The following is a 13,839-nucleotide window of genomic DNA, read 5'->3' as shown; positions in this document are numbered from 1 at the left end:
ATTGATGGGGGCTGAAGGGATGAGACCATTGTTGTGGATTTTGAGACATTCACCAGAGTAAATCTTGCTTGCATCTCTGAGTTGCACTTATCTGAAAAGACAAAGGATGTTGTAGAGGATACCACTGAGCAAGAAGTAACCACGGAAGGAGCCTCGTGTGGAATCTGACTAGAGGAACAATGGTGATCGAGGCTGCCATTGACCCCAAGAGTTGTAGTATAGATCGAGCAGGAGATTTGTGGTGAAAGAGCAGCAGTTGAACGTGTTGCTTTATTCTTTGAAGCTTGTGGTCCAGAAGAGATGTTGTGCAATTTCTCGTGTCCAGCAGTACCCCTATGAATTCCAAAGACTGAGCTGCAGTCGTGTTGGACTTCTCCCAGTTTATAGTGATTCCAAGGCATTGTGCTGTGAGGAGAGTGTAGTGCAAGGCTTCTTCCAGTAGATGCTTGTTGGGGGAGGTGAGGAGTCAGTCATCTAGATATGGAAATGCCTGGAATCCTTGAAGTTGCAAGTGAGCAATAACCACTGCCATGCATTTGGTGAACACTCTGGGGGCTGAAGAGGGACCAAAGGGCAGAGCTCGAAATTGGTATTGACAGGCTCCTATGCAGAAGTGGAGGTATATTCTTGAGCAGTTGTCCATCTTTATGTGGTAATACACATCTTGAAGATCTACAGAGCACATCCAATTGTCTTCTTCCAGGAGAGGAAGGAGAGACTGAACCATGACCATCCGGAATTTCCCTGTTTTTACAAATTTGTTCAGTGTGCTGAGATCCAGAATTGGTCTCCAGTCCCCTGTCTTTTTTGGCACTAAAAAGAACCTTGAGTAAAAAACAGATCCTATCTGGTCTAGGGGGACCATCTGGATGACTCTTTTTTGTAACAGCTTTTGGATTTCATGTGCTGCTACTTCCCTTTGACTGGGTGGAATGATCAGGTAGTACTCAGGATGAGATGGACAAAGATGGAAGGGGATGCAATAGCCTCTGAATATTACCCATTGTACCCAAGAGTCAGTGGTTATATTTTTCCAGGCAGCGGGGTACAAGGAAAACCACCCCACCCCTTCCAGAGGTGAGCAGTCGGGCAATACTTCAGGAGCACTGATAGGGTTGGCCAAAGAAAGAATCTCTGGAACCCCAGTTTCACAGACCTTCTGTGCCCTGAAAGGGGCATCATCCATTGGAGTTTCCCCTCTGCCTCTAGGGGAGAGCTCGGCACGTGCATCACGGAAAGAGCCCTGTGATTTCTTGTGCCACATCTTCCTGCTCCTCTGATTTCTGGAGTAAAATCGTTGAGGAGTAGACTGTCTGACAGCAATGTCAGATAGGGTCTTGCCATCTTGTTTGCACCTTGCCAGTGTATCTTTCATTTTAGGGCCAAACAAAGAAGCGGCCTTGATGGGGGCATTCATAAAGGAAGCCTTAAAGGAGTCTGCAAAGTCACAAAGGTACATCCAGGCAGGTTGTCTGGTGACTAAAACCATGCCTGCCACTCTAGCTGCTCCTTCCATTGTGTGAGAAATAAGATGCATGGAAGAATTGGAAATTGACTCTAGGGTGGCTATCTGAGAAGCCACATTGTCACGGACCTCGTCAGAAACTGCTCCTGCCAAGGTTTCAGAGAACTGGTTGATAATATCCCTCTGAAGCCTGGTAAAGTGTGCCAAATAGTTCAAAGACCTTACGGCGAAGGTCGATGAAGCAAACACATGCTTCCCTAGTCTGTCTATCGTCCAGGACTCCTTGTTGGGTGGATAGACAGTTTGTCTCTCTTCTGCCAAATCCTTCTTGGTTGCAGCCGCCACCACCATGGCATCTACTAGAAGAACTCGTGACCAATGGGGATGCTCAGCTGGGGGCGATAAGATTTTATCAGGCCTCCATGGTATCCCTTCCAGGGTGTCAGGAGCCTTCCATGCACACTGGACGATGAGCTGGATGAGCTCATCAGTCAGTGGGGTAACCCAGGAGGTAGGGGGCCAGGCACAAAAAGCCTGCAGGAATACAGATTCCTCAGATGAAGGATTAGAGGACTTCCAGTCACCCCTCTGTCTAAGGATCTTTGGATGTCACTAAAGGACACCTCATCAGAGGGTGACCATGCGGACCCTTCCCCGTCATCAAAGTCCATATCTTCAGTCAACAACTCCGCAGTGGAGTCCATGTGCTTCTTCTTGCACAACGCTTTGTGGGGTACTTCCTCAGTGGAAGGTTCTGGGGAAGACTGCAAAGAGGGGGTCTCCTGAGTTGGAGAAACCTGAGGCCATTTTATCCAGTGTCCAGCGGTTGTGGCTTGTAAGAGTTGCAGCACAGAGGGGGGAGAGGACTCCGACATGTGGGGCTTGCTAGAAGAGGCAAGCACCCTCTCCATGGTCTGGAAGGCTGGCCCACCCCAGGAAGGATGGGAGCCCAGAAGCGAGCACGACAACCTCGGAACTGGGGTCACATCCCACTCCAACGAGCCGACCCCCAGACCAAGAGTCTCAAGAGGATTGTAAAGCATGAGAGAGGGAGGATTTCTGGAGGTTGCCATAGAAAAAATTGCAGTGGAACCAAGAATGCCCTCCCCCATGGCACAGCCACTGGCCTGAGAAGAGCTCGATGCCTACTGCACCGAGGGCCACAAGGATGACTCTGATTCCAAAGTGAGATCCACTATTGGAGTCGGAGGAAGGGAAGTTGCTGTCAGAGTAATGGGCTTCCATACTTGGGTGGAAGTCGAAGGAGGAGTGTATGTTGTAGTTTGAGGAGATATACATTCACCTGAGGGAGGGAACATAGACTTCAATAGGTGAGAGAGACCTCTGGCCACAAGCAACTGGCCAACAAGCCGCAACTCATCTTACTCAGAGAGGCTCCTGGTCAACCTCATAGAGAAACCTGAGGGTGATTCTGGCCTTTCTAGAAAAGGACTATATTGGCTACCAACGAATGGATCAAAGGAAGGAGATTATTTGGTCCTTACTAATTTGAGAGGTGCATAGCCCAGAACCGAGGATGTCTGCACCAAAGGAAATGGTGTGGAAGTAGTCTGTGCTGACAATGCCAGTGCCATAGAAGTTGAAGGTGTCTGTAACATAAAAGCAAGTGTCTACACCGATCGGTATTGTGCCATCAAGGAAAGTGTTTAAACTGGTAAAAAAGACAGTGCCAAAAAGGACTGCACCGAAGAACATGTCGGTGCCAAAAGTGTCTGCACCATGGAGGACAGTAACATCATACTCGGAGCCGAAGGGGATTGTACCAATGGTGCCAAAGGGGACTGTACCTGCATGGACAGTGCCAGTAAGGGCTGAGACGGAACTGTCGGTGCTGTAATTGTCTGCACCAGGAACTCCGGTGCCGGTGTCAATAAGGAGGACATGGGTGGAGCCAAAATCAGCTGGGGAGGTGCCAAGTCTGGAGCCAACTGGGTCACAGGTGGCACTGATGAAGTGGTAGTCAATTTCACCTTCTTAAGAGTCGACTCCCTACACTCTCCAGAAGGAGATGAAGGGAGCGACCTTGATGAGGAAGAGGAAGAATGCCTCTTACGGGGTTTTACAGGAGGGGTTGAGCCCTCCGACCCAGAAATAGCCTCACAGAAAGGAGATTTGAGAAGACCTTTCAAGATTAATTTATTCTTTCTCTTGTTAAGAGTCCTGGTTGAAAAATTTCTACAAATCCCACACGGGGGATTCACAGTAAGGTGGGAGACATTCAAACAATAGACACATAAGTCATGACCATTGGAAAGTGATAACTTACGGCCACAATCCTTACACTGCTTAAAACCAACTCTGCTTTTCTTATCCGACATAATGATGTGGAGAAGAAGAAGAACAGTACCAAAAAGAAGAGGAAAGGCTACCCAAAAGGGTAAAAAGAGAGAAGGAAGAAGGATTACCAATGATGGTAATGAAGAATTACCTCAAAGGTAAAAAAAGGTAAGAAAAGGGTAATAAAGAGAATTAGACTAAAGGGAGAGAGTCGTAAGGATACACTAGGGTAGGAGAATAATACCAGAAACTGTTTGAAAATCTTTAAGTAGAAGCGATATATAAAACTTTCAAAAAGATTAGACACTTAGATGAAGAGAGTGGCTTGACACGGCTGTACAGCAATGTGACAAACGAGATCTAAGGTAACAGGGAGCAGAGCGTTCTGGGTAGGACCTTGGCTCGAGAGTTTTTGGCTGACGCGAGCTTGATATTTGGCCGGCTCAGTTCCAAAGAGGAAACTGTAACCCATCAGTAAGGAATGAACGAAGATTAACAACGTCAGATTAATTTTTTCAACATGGAATGCACAGACCTTCATCACAGACAGGAGTAACAATTCTGTACACAATTTAGGGGACTACTTTTGTGCAGCAGTTATACACAGCTGTTCAAAATTCTGCATTACATAACATGATGTTAATGAGAAATCCATCTCATTAGTCACCTGTTGGGTGTAGCAATATGCAGCTCTATATGAAGCCTGAATCTTTCTGATCATAAAAAACATATACCAATGGTCCATACATAGACCAGTGCTCCCATCTACCATGTATCTCCTCTTGCCACTACTACTTGTATTGATAACATATTGTAACAGCTTAAAAAGTCCAATTTAGAATTCATAAATTGGTTGCCTGTCTTAGTGGTAAAATAACATCCTTTCTCTGAAAAAACAAAAACAAAAAAAAATCTTGCTTTTTTCCCACTTTTCTGAGATTTAAAAAAGTTCAAGTTACAGGCTTGCTGTTCTTGAACTGTTTTATAAGTTTCTGTGAGGCCATTTTTGCTTGGGCTAGAGGAAAGTCTCTCTGTTGATCAGTGGCAGTGAAAAACATTGAGCTGCTTCCCTGCCCCCCGTGAGAGTGGTTACTGACTTGAAACTGTAGTTTTATTGGCTGTTTTGGGTCAATTCCTGGCTCTTTCCAGCCCCTGCTATCAAGCACGCTTTAGAGTGCTTTAGCGCGGAGTTGCCACTAGAGCAGCATCGGGCAGCGCTGGTTTAACAAGGTTAAACTTTTTCTGGCTCCATAAAGTCTGTTCTTCAATTTTTCCCTTAGAACTGCTCTACTAGTAATCTAAACAGTATATCCCTTAACTAAAAAGCGCAGCACTTGTTCCTAAAAGCTTTTACTTGTCTTAAAAGCATCTTCTTTTCAGGTTTAGCACTTCTGTATTATACAAAGTCCCTCACTAGCAAACCCCCCCCCCCCCAGGAGTACCCACTTCCTTACTAAGACCTCTCTTATTCAGTTACACCCCTAACTTCTAAATTTCTCTAGCATGTCGAAGGGCCAGATGCTGGCGTCCTCTCCTGTCCAGTTGGTGAATTTGGGAATTTTGAGGCAATGTTACAATAGCCTCATGTACACTGACAACCCTCTCCTCCTCCCACATAACACAAATACTTGCGAGAGATGCAGCTATTTAGCCAAACTGGAGGCTGAGCTCTCTCAACTCAGGACTGGCAAGGCCAGACAGGGAGAGAAGGCAACTACACAAACCACAAAACCAGTCTCACATAAAGCTATCACAACAATGAATCAAACACATAAACACACAAAGTCATACTCGGAGGCTCTGAGCAAAAATTTACCTAAACAGCAGAGGCCTCCAAAGCAGACATCCAAGCAACTGCCACCTCATGACACACCACAGGCAACACATAAACCACAAAATCAGTGTGCAAAGCAGTCACAGCCCAAAAGGCCAAATACAACACCAAACATACTTGTCATAGGTTACTCCATAGTCAGACACACTGACATCCCACTCACCAGGCTGAACAAGGAGAGGGTTACAGTAAGCTGCCTATCGGGCGCTAGAATCCGCCACATAACACAAGCACTCGGGTCACTCCACAGCAAGTACAAATATGACACAGTCATTGTCCATGCTGGTGTGAACGACCTGAGATGTACCTCCCTGGACTACATGAAAAGAGACATAGAGGAGCTCTCTGATTATGTTGCCCAGGCAGGTATGACCCTGACCCTGAGCAGTATCCTTCCTTCACCAAGAATGATGCCACAACATAGAGACAAGATGATCAGCTTTAACAATTGGCTTAATTTCTGGTGTCATTCAAAGGGGATCCAGTGTCTGTCTGCCTGGGATGACATGCTTGACAAGCCACGCTGCTTCGCAAGGGACGGCTTGCACCTGTCACCCCTGGGATTCCGGATATTGGCTAAGGCTCTTGCCACCCCATAGTGCCTTTTTAGGCAAGGCTCAAATTCTAAACCTACCACCCTAGAAAACAAAAATGGGAAGAAACTAAGGGTAATGCTGCTCAATGACAGAAGTCTAAATCTCAAAATGCATGCACTCAAGGCCCTTCTCAGTATGGAGAACATCGATGTCTGTGCTGTGACTGAAACCTGGTTCAAGGCTCCTGAGAGCATCCCGGCACTATCAGGTTTTACCTCATATCATGCGTTCCGCCCCAAAACCCGGACCACACCACAAAAGGAGGGGGTGTATCCATATTCATCAAGGATACCCACACCTCCAGGTTGGTGGCAACGCACGAAGCATCGGAAACCATCCAGGTGCAATTAACCATAGGCAAAACTGCTCTACACTTTGTAGCATGCTACAGGCCACCCTCTCAAACTCAGGAACCCCACACAGCCTTCCTGAAGACACTGGAGGGTATAAATGTATCTCCAAACACCATTATATTGGGTGACTTCAACTACCCAAATATAGACTGGGAACATTACTCAAGCCCCAACTTTCTAGCCCAAAGGTTCCTGGAGTTCATAAATTCAAATGCCATGGAACAACTAGTCACCGTTCCCACAAGAGGAGAAAATATACTAGATCTCATCATCACAAACATGGGGACAAAATGCTCCACACCGGAAGTATATCCCTCATTGGTAAGATCAGATCACAAACTTATCTCACTGGAAATCCACATCCCACCCCCACCCCAAACAAAAAAGACCACAGTGAAGAACTTCTCTAAAGCAAACTTCACACTACTCAAGACTGGTGTGGTATCCTTCAAGGCGCCCGAGCCAGTGGAAACCACAACCCAAGCTGCGGAAGCCCTTACAAATGCCTTCTACGAACACCTCCAGGACTGCATGGATCAGGCATTCCCTAATAAAACCAAGACTCTTTCCACCAAGGGCAAACGTCCAGTCTGGTGGACCCCAGCCATAAACAAACTTTACAATAAGAGGAGAAAGCTGTTACATGATAGAGCAAAATCCATAAAAGAGAAGACACCCTTGATCATTATTAGTAAAAAAATACGAGCACTCATAAAATCATCCAAGGCCAACTTTGAGAGAAAAATTGCAATAGATTCAAAAGACAATCATAAGGCCTTCTTCAGCTATGTTAGAAACCTGGGTGGAAACTCCCAGATATGCGCAGAATTAGTCCAAAATTATACAAAAATCACTGAACCCACAGACATTGCCAACATACTGGCAGACAAGTTCAATGCAAACTTCACCCCCCTCTCCCCCCCAAAAGGAGAGATAACTATCCCAGCAGAGTGTAGCCTCCCAGACATCTCAAATGCGCAGGTGAAAGCTGCTCTCTCTAAAGCTAAAAACACAGCATCAATGGGACCGGATGGTGTTCCCGGCTGTGTGCTACACGAACTCAACGAGGAACTAAACAAACCCGCATATAAGGCAGCTGTTTAATCTTAGCCTTACCACAGGATACGTGCCCAAGGAGTGGCGTACGGCAACAGTTGTCCCACTCCACAAAGGCGGTACCTCTACGGACCCTGGTAATTACCACCCCATAAGCTTAACAAGCCTGGTCTGCAAAGCTATGGAGAGGATCATAATGGAACTCATAAACAAAGGCATAGGGGATTTGCAGACATTGGACCCGACCCAGTTTGGCTTTGTCAAGGGCAGATCATGCCTTTTGAACTTGGTCGACTTCTTCGAAACAGTCACCAAGGCCATTGATGAGGGAAAGGCAGTCCATACAGCCTACCTTGACCTTGCAAAAGCTTTCGACACAATACCCCACTCGGGTATTATAGAGAAACTTACCGGCTTAAATGTAAACCCATATGTCACAAGATGGGTTGCAAACTGGCTAAAGGACAGAACCCACAGGGTTAGAGTTGCTGGCGCCATGTCAGACTCCAAGCCAGTCACAAGTGGTGTCCCACAGGGCTCAGTCCTTGGCCCCCTGTTGTTCGGCATCTACTTCTCAGAAGTACAGGCAAACATAGGAGGACTATGGCTGACAAAGTTTGCAGATGACTGAAAACTGGGTGCCATAGTGGAAAGTACATCGGACACAGATATTCTTCAGAGGGGTCTCACGGAAACTGATAAATGGTGCCAGAGCCATGGCCTGAAGTTAAATGCCAAAAAATGTATAGTCATACCCTTCGGGAAAAACAAGGTAACCCCAAGCTACCATATAGGTGGCAATCCATTAAGCATGGAAGAGGTTATCAGGGACCTGGGGACCCAGGTTGACAGTGGCCTTTCTTTTGACACTCACATTGCTAAAGTGGTTAGAAAGACCTTCTACACTGCCCACCTGATCATGAAGGGATTCACATCCAGATCAAGTGAGGTCATTGTTCCCCTGTACTCTTCACTTATCAGACCAATGATCGAGTACAATGCCCCATTTGGGATGTATCTCACCCGACACCTGCAGCAATTGGAGAGACCCCAAACGTTCCTCACCAAAAGGATAAAGGGACTCCAAAATCTGTCATATGCTGCCAGACTGAAGAAACTCCATCTCTATTCAGTCACATACCGCCTGCTCAGAGGTGACCTGTGCCTGACATACAAGGCCATGTCCAACCCGGAATTAATGGACATGCTCCACCTCAAAAAATCCAAATCTACCAGATCCACTAGAGCAAGCAACTTAAACCTTAGCACGGATATAAATAGGACATGCTGGAGGGATAGATTTGTCACCCAGAGACTCCCTATGCTGTGGAATAAAATCCCGGTCCATGTGAGGCAGAGCACCTCGCTGGCTCTGTTCAAGAGAAATCTTGACCGGTGGATGGGAGATCATAGGTTTACCCTGGGAATCATCTCTGTGTCACTGCTGGACAGAGGCAAAACAAACTAATGGGCACAGTATTTTTTTAACATAAGGGGTGGCGTAAGCCACAAAACTTTGGGCTAGGCTTATAAATGCCTTAGGACAGATAGCCTAGTATAAACCTATGAACCTATGAACCTATATGTGATGGTAAACAGCCTGGAATTCAGTGTGAGGTCCTCCAACCCTATTGCCATATTTATTAGATGCCACCCTTGTACATCTGTGCCATGTTTCTTTTTCATTGCTTGGCACAATGTCTTGGGGAAGGATAGGCACAGTTGTCAGGAAAGCCAGCAATGTGAACCCTGATAATATTAATTTTTGACATATGGAAAGCAGCTCTGTGTTCCATAATAATATTAGCAGAGGACATAAGGGGAGCAGTTGTATGATCCCTGATAATATTAGCAGGAGACACATGAGGAGCAGTTGTACACTCCTTAATAATACTATCAGTGGACATGTGAACAGCAGCTCTGGGCTCCATGATAATATTAGCAGGAGACACATGAGGAGCAGTTGTACACTCCTTAATAATACTATCAGTGGACATGTGAACAGCAGCTCTGGGCTCCATGATAATATTAGCAGGAGACATATGAGGAGCAGTTGTACGCTCCTTAGTAATACTATCAGTGGACATGTGAACAGCAGCTCTGGGCTCCATGATAATATTAGCAGGAGACATATGGGGTGGGGCAATGAATTCTGATGAAATTTTTAGCAATGGACATATGGAGAGTAGGTCTGTGCAAATTACACAGACATGACCAGACTGCCTTCACAGTATTGTCCCATGCAGAGCCATGTCATTCACTTGAACTCCTGCACCTTATGTTGAAATTCTCTGACAGCAAAAATATTATTTGCATCCCTTAAACTATGAGGTGCTAAAATCAGGTCAGTGACTTTTTCTTTCTTGGCTGTCAAGGAAATTTCCAGCCACAGGACACCTACATCACTTTAAGAGGCCATCTTTCTGTCTTCCCTGCTGCTGTTTCACAAGGACTATGGCACAGATTTGCTTTTCAAGTTACCAGCATCTTCCATGTGCCCCTGCAGTAAGCAGGCTGTGTCTGTTGACTGGCACTATCCCATCTACTGCACAGGAAGCCAACATGATGCAATGGTTTGACACATTTGTGTCAAATTCATTGGCAATACCCAACTGATATACCATAATGCCTTAAAATTACTTTTTGTCAAGAAGTTGGTAGAAATAGAAGTAAGGAGATGTCTTGTTGAGACTGGTTTCTCCTCACCCAGCCATGATGAGTATAAAATACAATGGCAACAGACATGCAGATTAGTCACTTGGTTCCTCTAAGCAAAGGGAAAGAAAAGAAACACCATTCCCAATCCTTCCCTCAGTTGTCAAATCCTGATCCATCGGCTTTGTGTGTGCCTTCTTAGTATAACTGAACTCTATTGTTTAACCATCAGTGCTTATTCTGATATCTCAGTCAGTGCTGGAAATGGGAATAATTACTTTTAACTGTTCCCAAAATTAATCCCTTCTTTTTTTCCCTAAGCTAGGTAGCCATTTTATGTTCCCTACACACACTTTTCGATTATAACTCTCTCTCCAGTTCGGTAGCCATTTTATGTTCCCCACAGACACTCTTGGATCATAGCTCTCTCCAGTTCAGTAGCCATTTTACATTCCCCACACACATACTCTTGGATCATAGCTCTCTCCAGTTCAGTAGCCATTTTATGTTCCCCACACACACTCTTGGATCATAGCTCTCTCCAGTTCAGTAGCCATTTTACATTCCCCACACACATACTCTTGGATCATAGCTCTCTCCAGTTCAGTAGCCATTTTATGTTCCCCACACACACTCTTGGATCATAGCTCTCTCCAGTTCGGTAGCCATTTTATGTTCCACACACACTCTTGGATCATAGCTCTCTCCAGTTCAGCAGAAACCACCTTCTCTGGTTCTACTCAGCTCATTGCCCAACATCACTTTTCCAGCTGTTAATCAGTCACTTCTCCGCTATTCAGTATATTCTAGAAGTAAATTTTAAAGCCCCCCTTAGCTGCAGTTGCAGTAGAAGTAGACTTTAAAGCCCCTCCTTAGCTGCAGTGGCAGTGGTGTAATCTGAACTAGAGTTTGAAATTCTGATGCTGATACTTAAAAAGATATCTAACAAGTCATCAGGGACTGTCTTTAGAACACAATGGTCTTGGTCCTCCAGCACAAGCAAGCCCCTGACCTCCCAGTTTCTCACCCTTTCAGCCCCAATGGGTGCTTAATTTGCTGCGTAATTACATGATGTTTATCCTCTTGGTGATGCAGACTTACCTGATTTTTATGTCACAGTCACGTCGTTACCCTGAGGCTAACTCACATGTATCCCTTTACCTTACTTTCGTTCTACTGTCAGGTTTATTTAACACCAGTTTCCTTGCTCTCTCAGGATGGATTGATGGCATTAGTTTTGGAAGGATCTGCTGTTCCACAGACACGGGTCATCTATCTCCGGGATAAGTATGTAGAAGCACCTCCTTCTAATGGCCAAAGCAAGGAAAACTAAATTAAAGAACCCCTCTTTGTCACCCCTAACTTCAAAGAGGAAGTGGCCCATGAGGCTCAGGGACATGTAATCTCATCCTCTGAATCAGGGAAAACATGAAACTTCCTGCTCATATGGACATATCCTCAGATATGGACAAGGAAAAGAGCTTGGGATTGCCATATGATTGTTCATAGGTATATACTAGGCTAATGACCACCATGGTCTTTATAAGCCTGGCCACGCTACCCAACCCAGTTGTGTCCCCTCATAACATCGGCATCTGTTTGGAGGGGTATGTTAGTTAGGAGTTTGCTAAAGGTTGACTGAGAGGGTATGTTAGTTAAAGAATATTTATTGTCAGACTTTATCATAGACATGGAGGCCAGACCAGGGGTGAATTTTCAATTTAGCATACAATGGTCAAGGTTATATTTGATTAGGGTTAGGGATGGACTCTGCTTCACATGGATGGGAGCCTGTTACAGAGAGTGAGGATCCTTTAAGACACGTATCTGTCTCACCAGCATGTTCTGTTTATGTTGCAGGCAAATTTTAAATTCTTGGATCTAGTGTTACTGGTGGTATTTATTTTGAAGATGTTCAAAAAGTCTGTCAGGTCTGGATCTGAGGATATCTTATATGTCAGTCATAGATCGCCTCTCAGTAACCTGTAGGAGACCAAGTACAGAGCTAGAGTATTAAGATGATCTTTATAGAACAATGTGTTGATACTCTGGATTCTCTTGGTGCGGAACCTCTGTTGGTGTTCCAACTGTTGCATATGCCTAGTCAAGATACATGCTGAAGGGAGCATTATACTCAATTATGGGTCTGATAAAGGCCCAGTAAAGTGGCACTATAACTTCCTTGGACCTAGATGCTATATCTTTACTTATAAGTTTGGCAATATAAAATGATTTTCTTACCACCTTGGCTATGTGTTGGTCTAAGGCCAAATTACTGTCTACAAAGACAATAGCAATCTACAGTCACTGGACCCATCCAGAATGATTTTGTCAAAGGAACGTCATGCCTAATTAGCTCCCAGATGCATAACTACTGAGTCAACTCTTAGGGATGTCTTATCAATGGCGTAATTAACCTGGGTGGACCTTTCCCCTTCTTGGCATTGAGTTTTAATTATTCTTGGCTTTGGCACCAATCATTTGTCTGTGTTAGACCCTCTTGCAGAATGTAGTGGCATGCTGAGAGATCTATGATAGCTTCCAATTTGCCAGAAGTAGATGCCAAACAGGAGCAGGCCTGGCACTGAGCCCTGAGGTACTCTACTGGTGACTGATCTCTTAGTGGAGGTGGTCTAACCACTTCTGACTTCCTGGGTCCTATCTGCCAGCCAACTGGCAATCCAGATAGTTATGCAGGAATTTATGTCTAGTTCTGTAAGTTTGTCAACAATGTCTGAGTATGTTGTTGTATCGAACAGCTTAGCCATGTCTAGGTAGGTGGTATGCACTGTTTTCCCCTCATCCATTGCCTTGATGACCCTCTCAAAGGAGACTACCAGGCTAAGTAGGCATGACCTTCCTTTGACAAAACCATACTAGGATGGGTCCAGTGACCGTCAGTTGCCATTGTCTTTGATGATCACTTCCATGATATTTCATTCCATGGCTTTGTGTATCATTTCAGTCTTTGATGTTAGCCAAGAGTGCTCTTCTCAGCACCCGCAATGTGACCAGAATTACATTTTTCTATAATTCATACTGGGTTACATATATTGCTAGCATATTTAACTCATGACAGCCAGTTGTGCCTCCAGGTGTTTCTGCAGTTACCTCCTACTGACAGCTCTAGGTGTCAAATGTTGCTTCTTCATATTTGTGTTAATAATTCCAAAATCATGTTACATACAAGGTATCAGAATATTTTATCTTGAAGCATAATTGATGGCAAACACAATTGTATTGATATTTGACCTCTGTCAATGAGTATTTGTTAGAACTGTAAGGTGATGACTTCATTTTTCTCAGGTAACACCCACTGGGAGTTAAAGGTACACACTCAGAAGAGCTGTACTGGAGGGAATGAGTTAAGTACGACTGTAAATTAATTTTTATTAGACCTGTTGCCTCTACTACAGTTGGAAATGTTTGAGTATCTTTCTTCCATATAGCTCTTATTTCTGCTTGAAAATCCTGGGTTCATAGGTTCATAGGTTCATACTAGGCTATCTGTCCGAGGGCATTTACAAGCCTAGCCCATAGTTTTGTGGCTTACGCCACCCCTTTAGTATGGGAAACTATACC

The sequence above is a fragment of the Protopterus annectens genome, chromosome 7.part0 (assembly GCF_019279795.1).
Source record: "Protopterus annectens isolate FY-2018-M chromosome 7.part0, PAN1.0, whole genome shotgun sequence".
Taxonomy (NCBI): Eukaryota; Metazoa; Chordata; order Ceratodontiformes; family Protopteridae; genus Protopterus; species Protopterus annectens.
Note: the sequence above shows the minus strand (reverse complement) of the source record.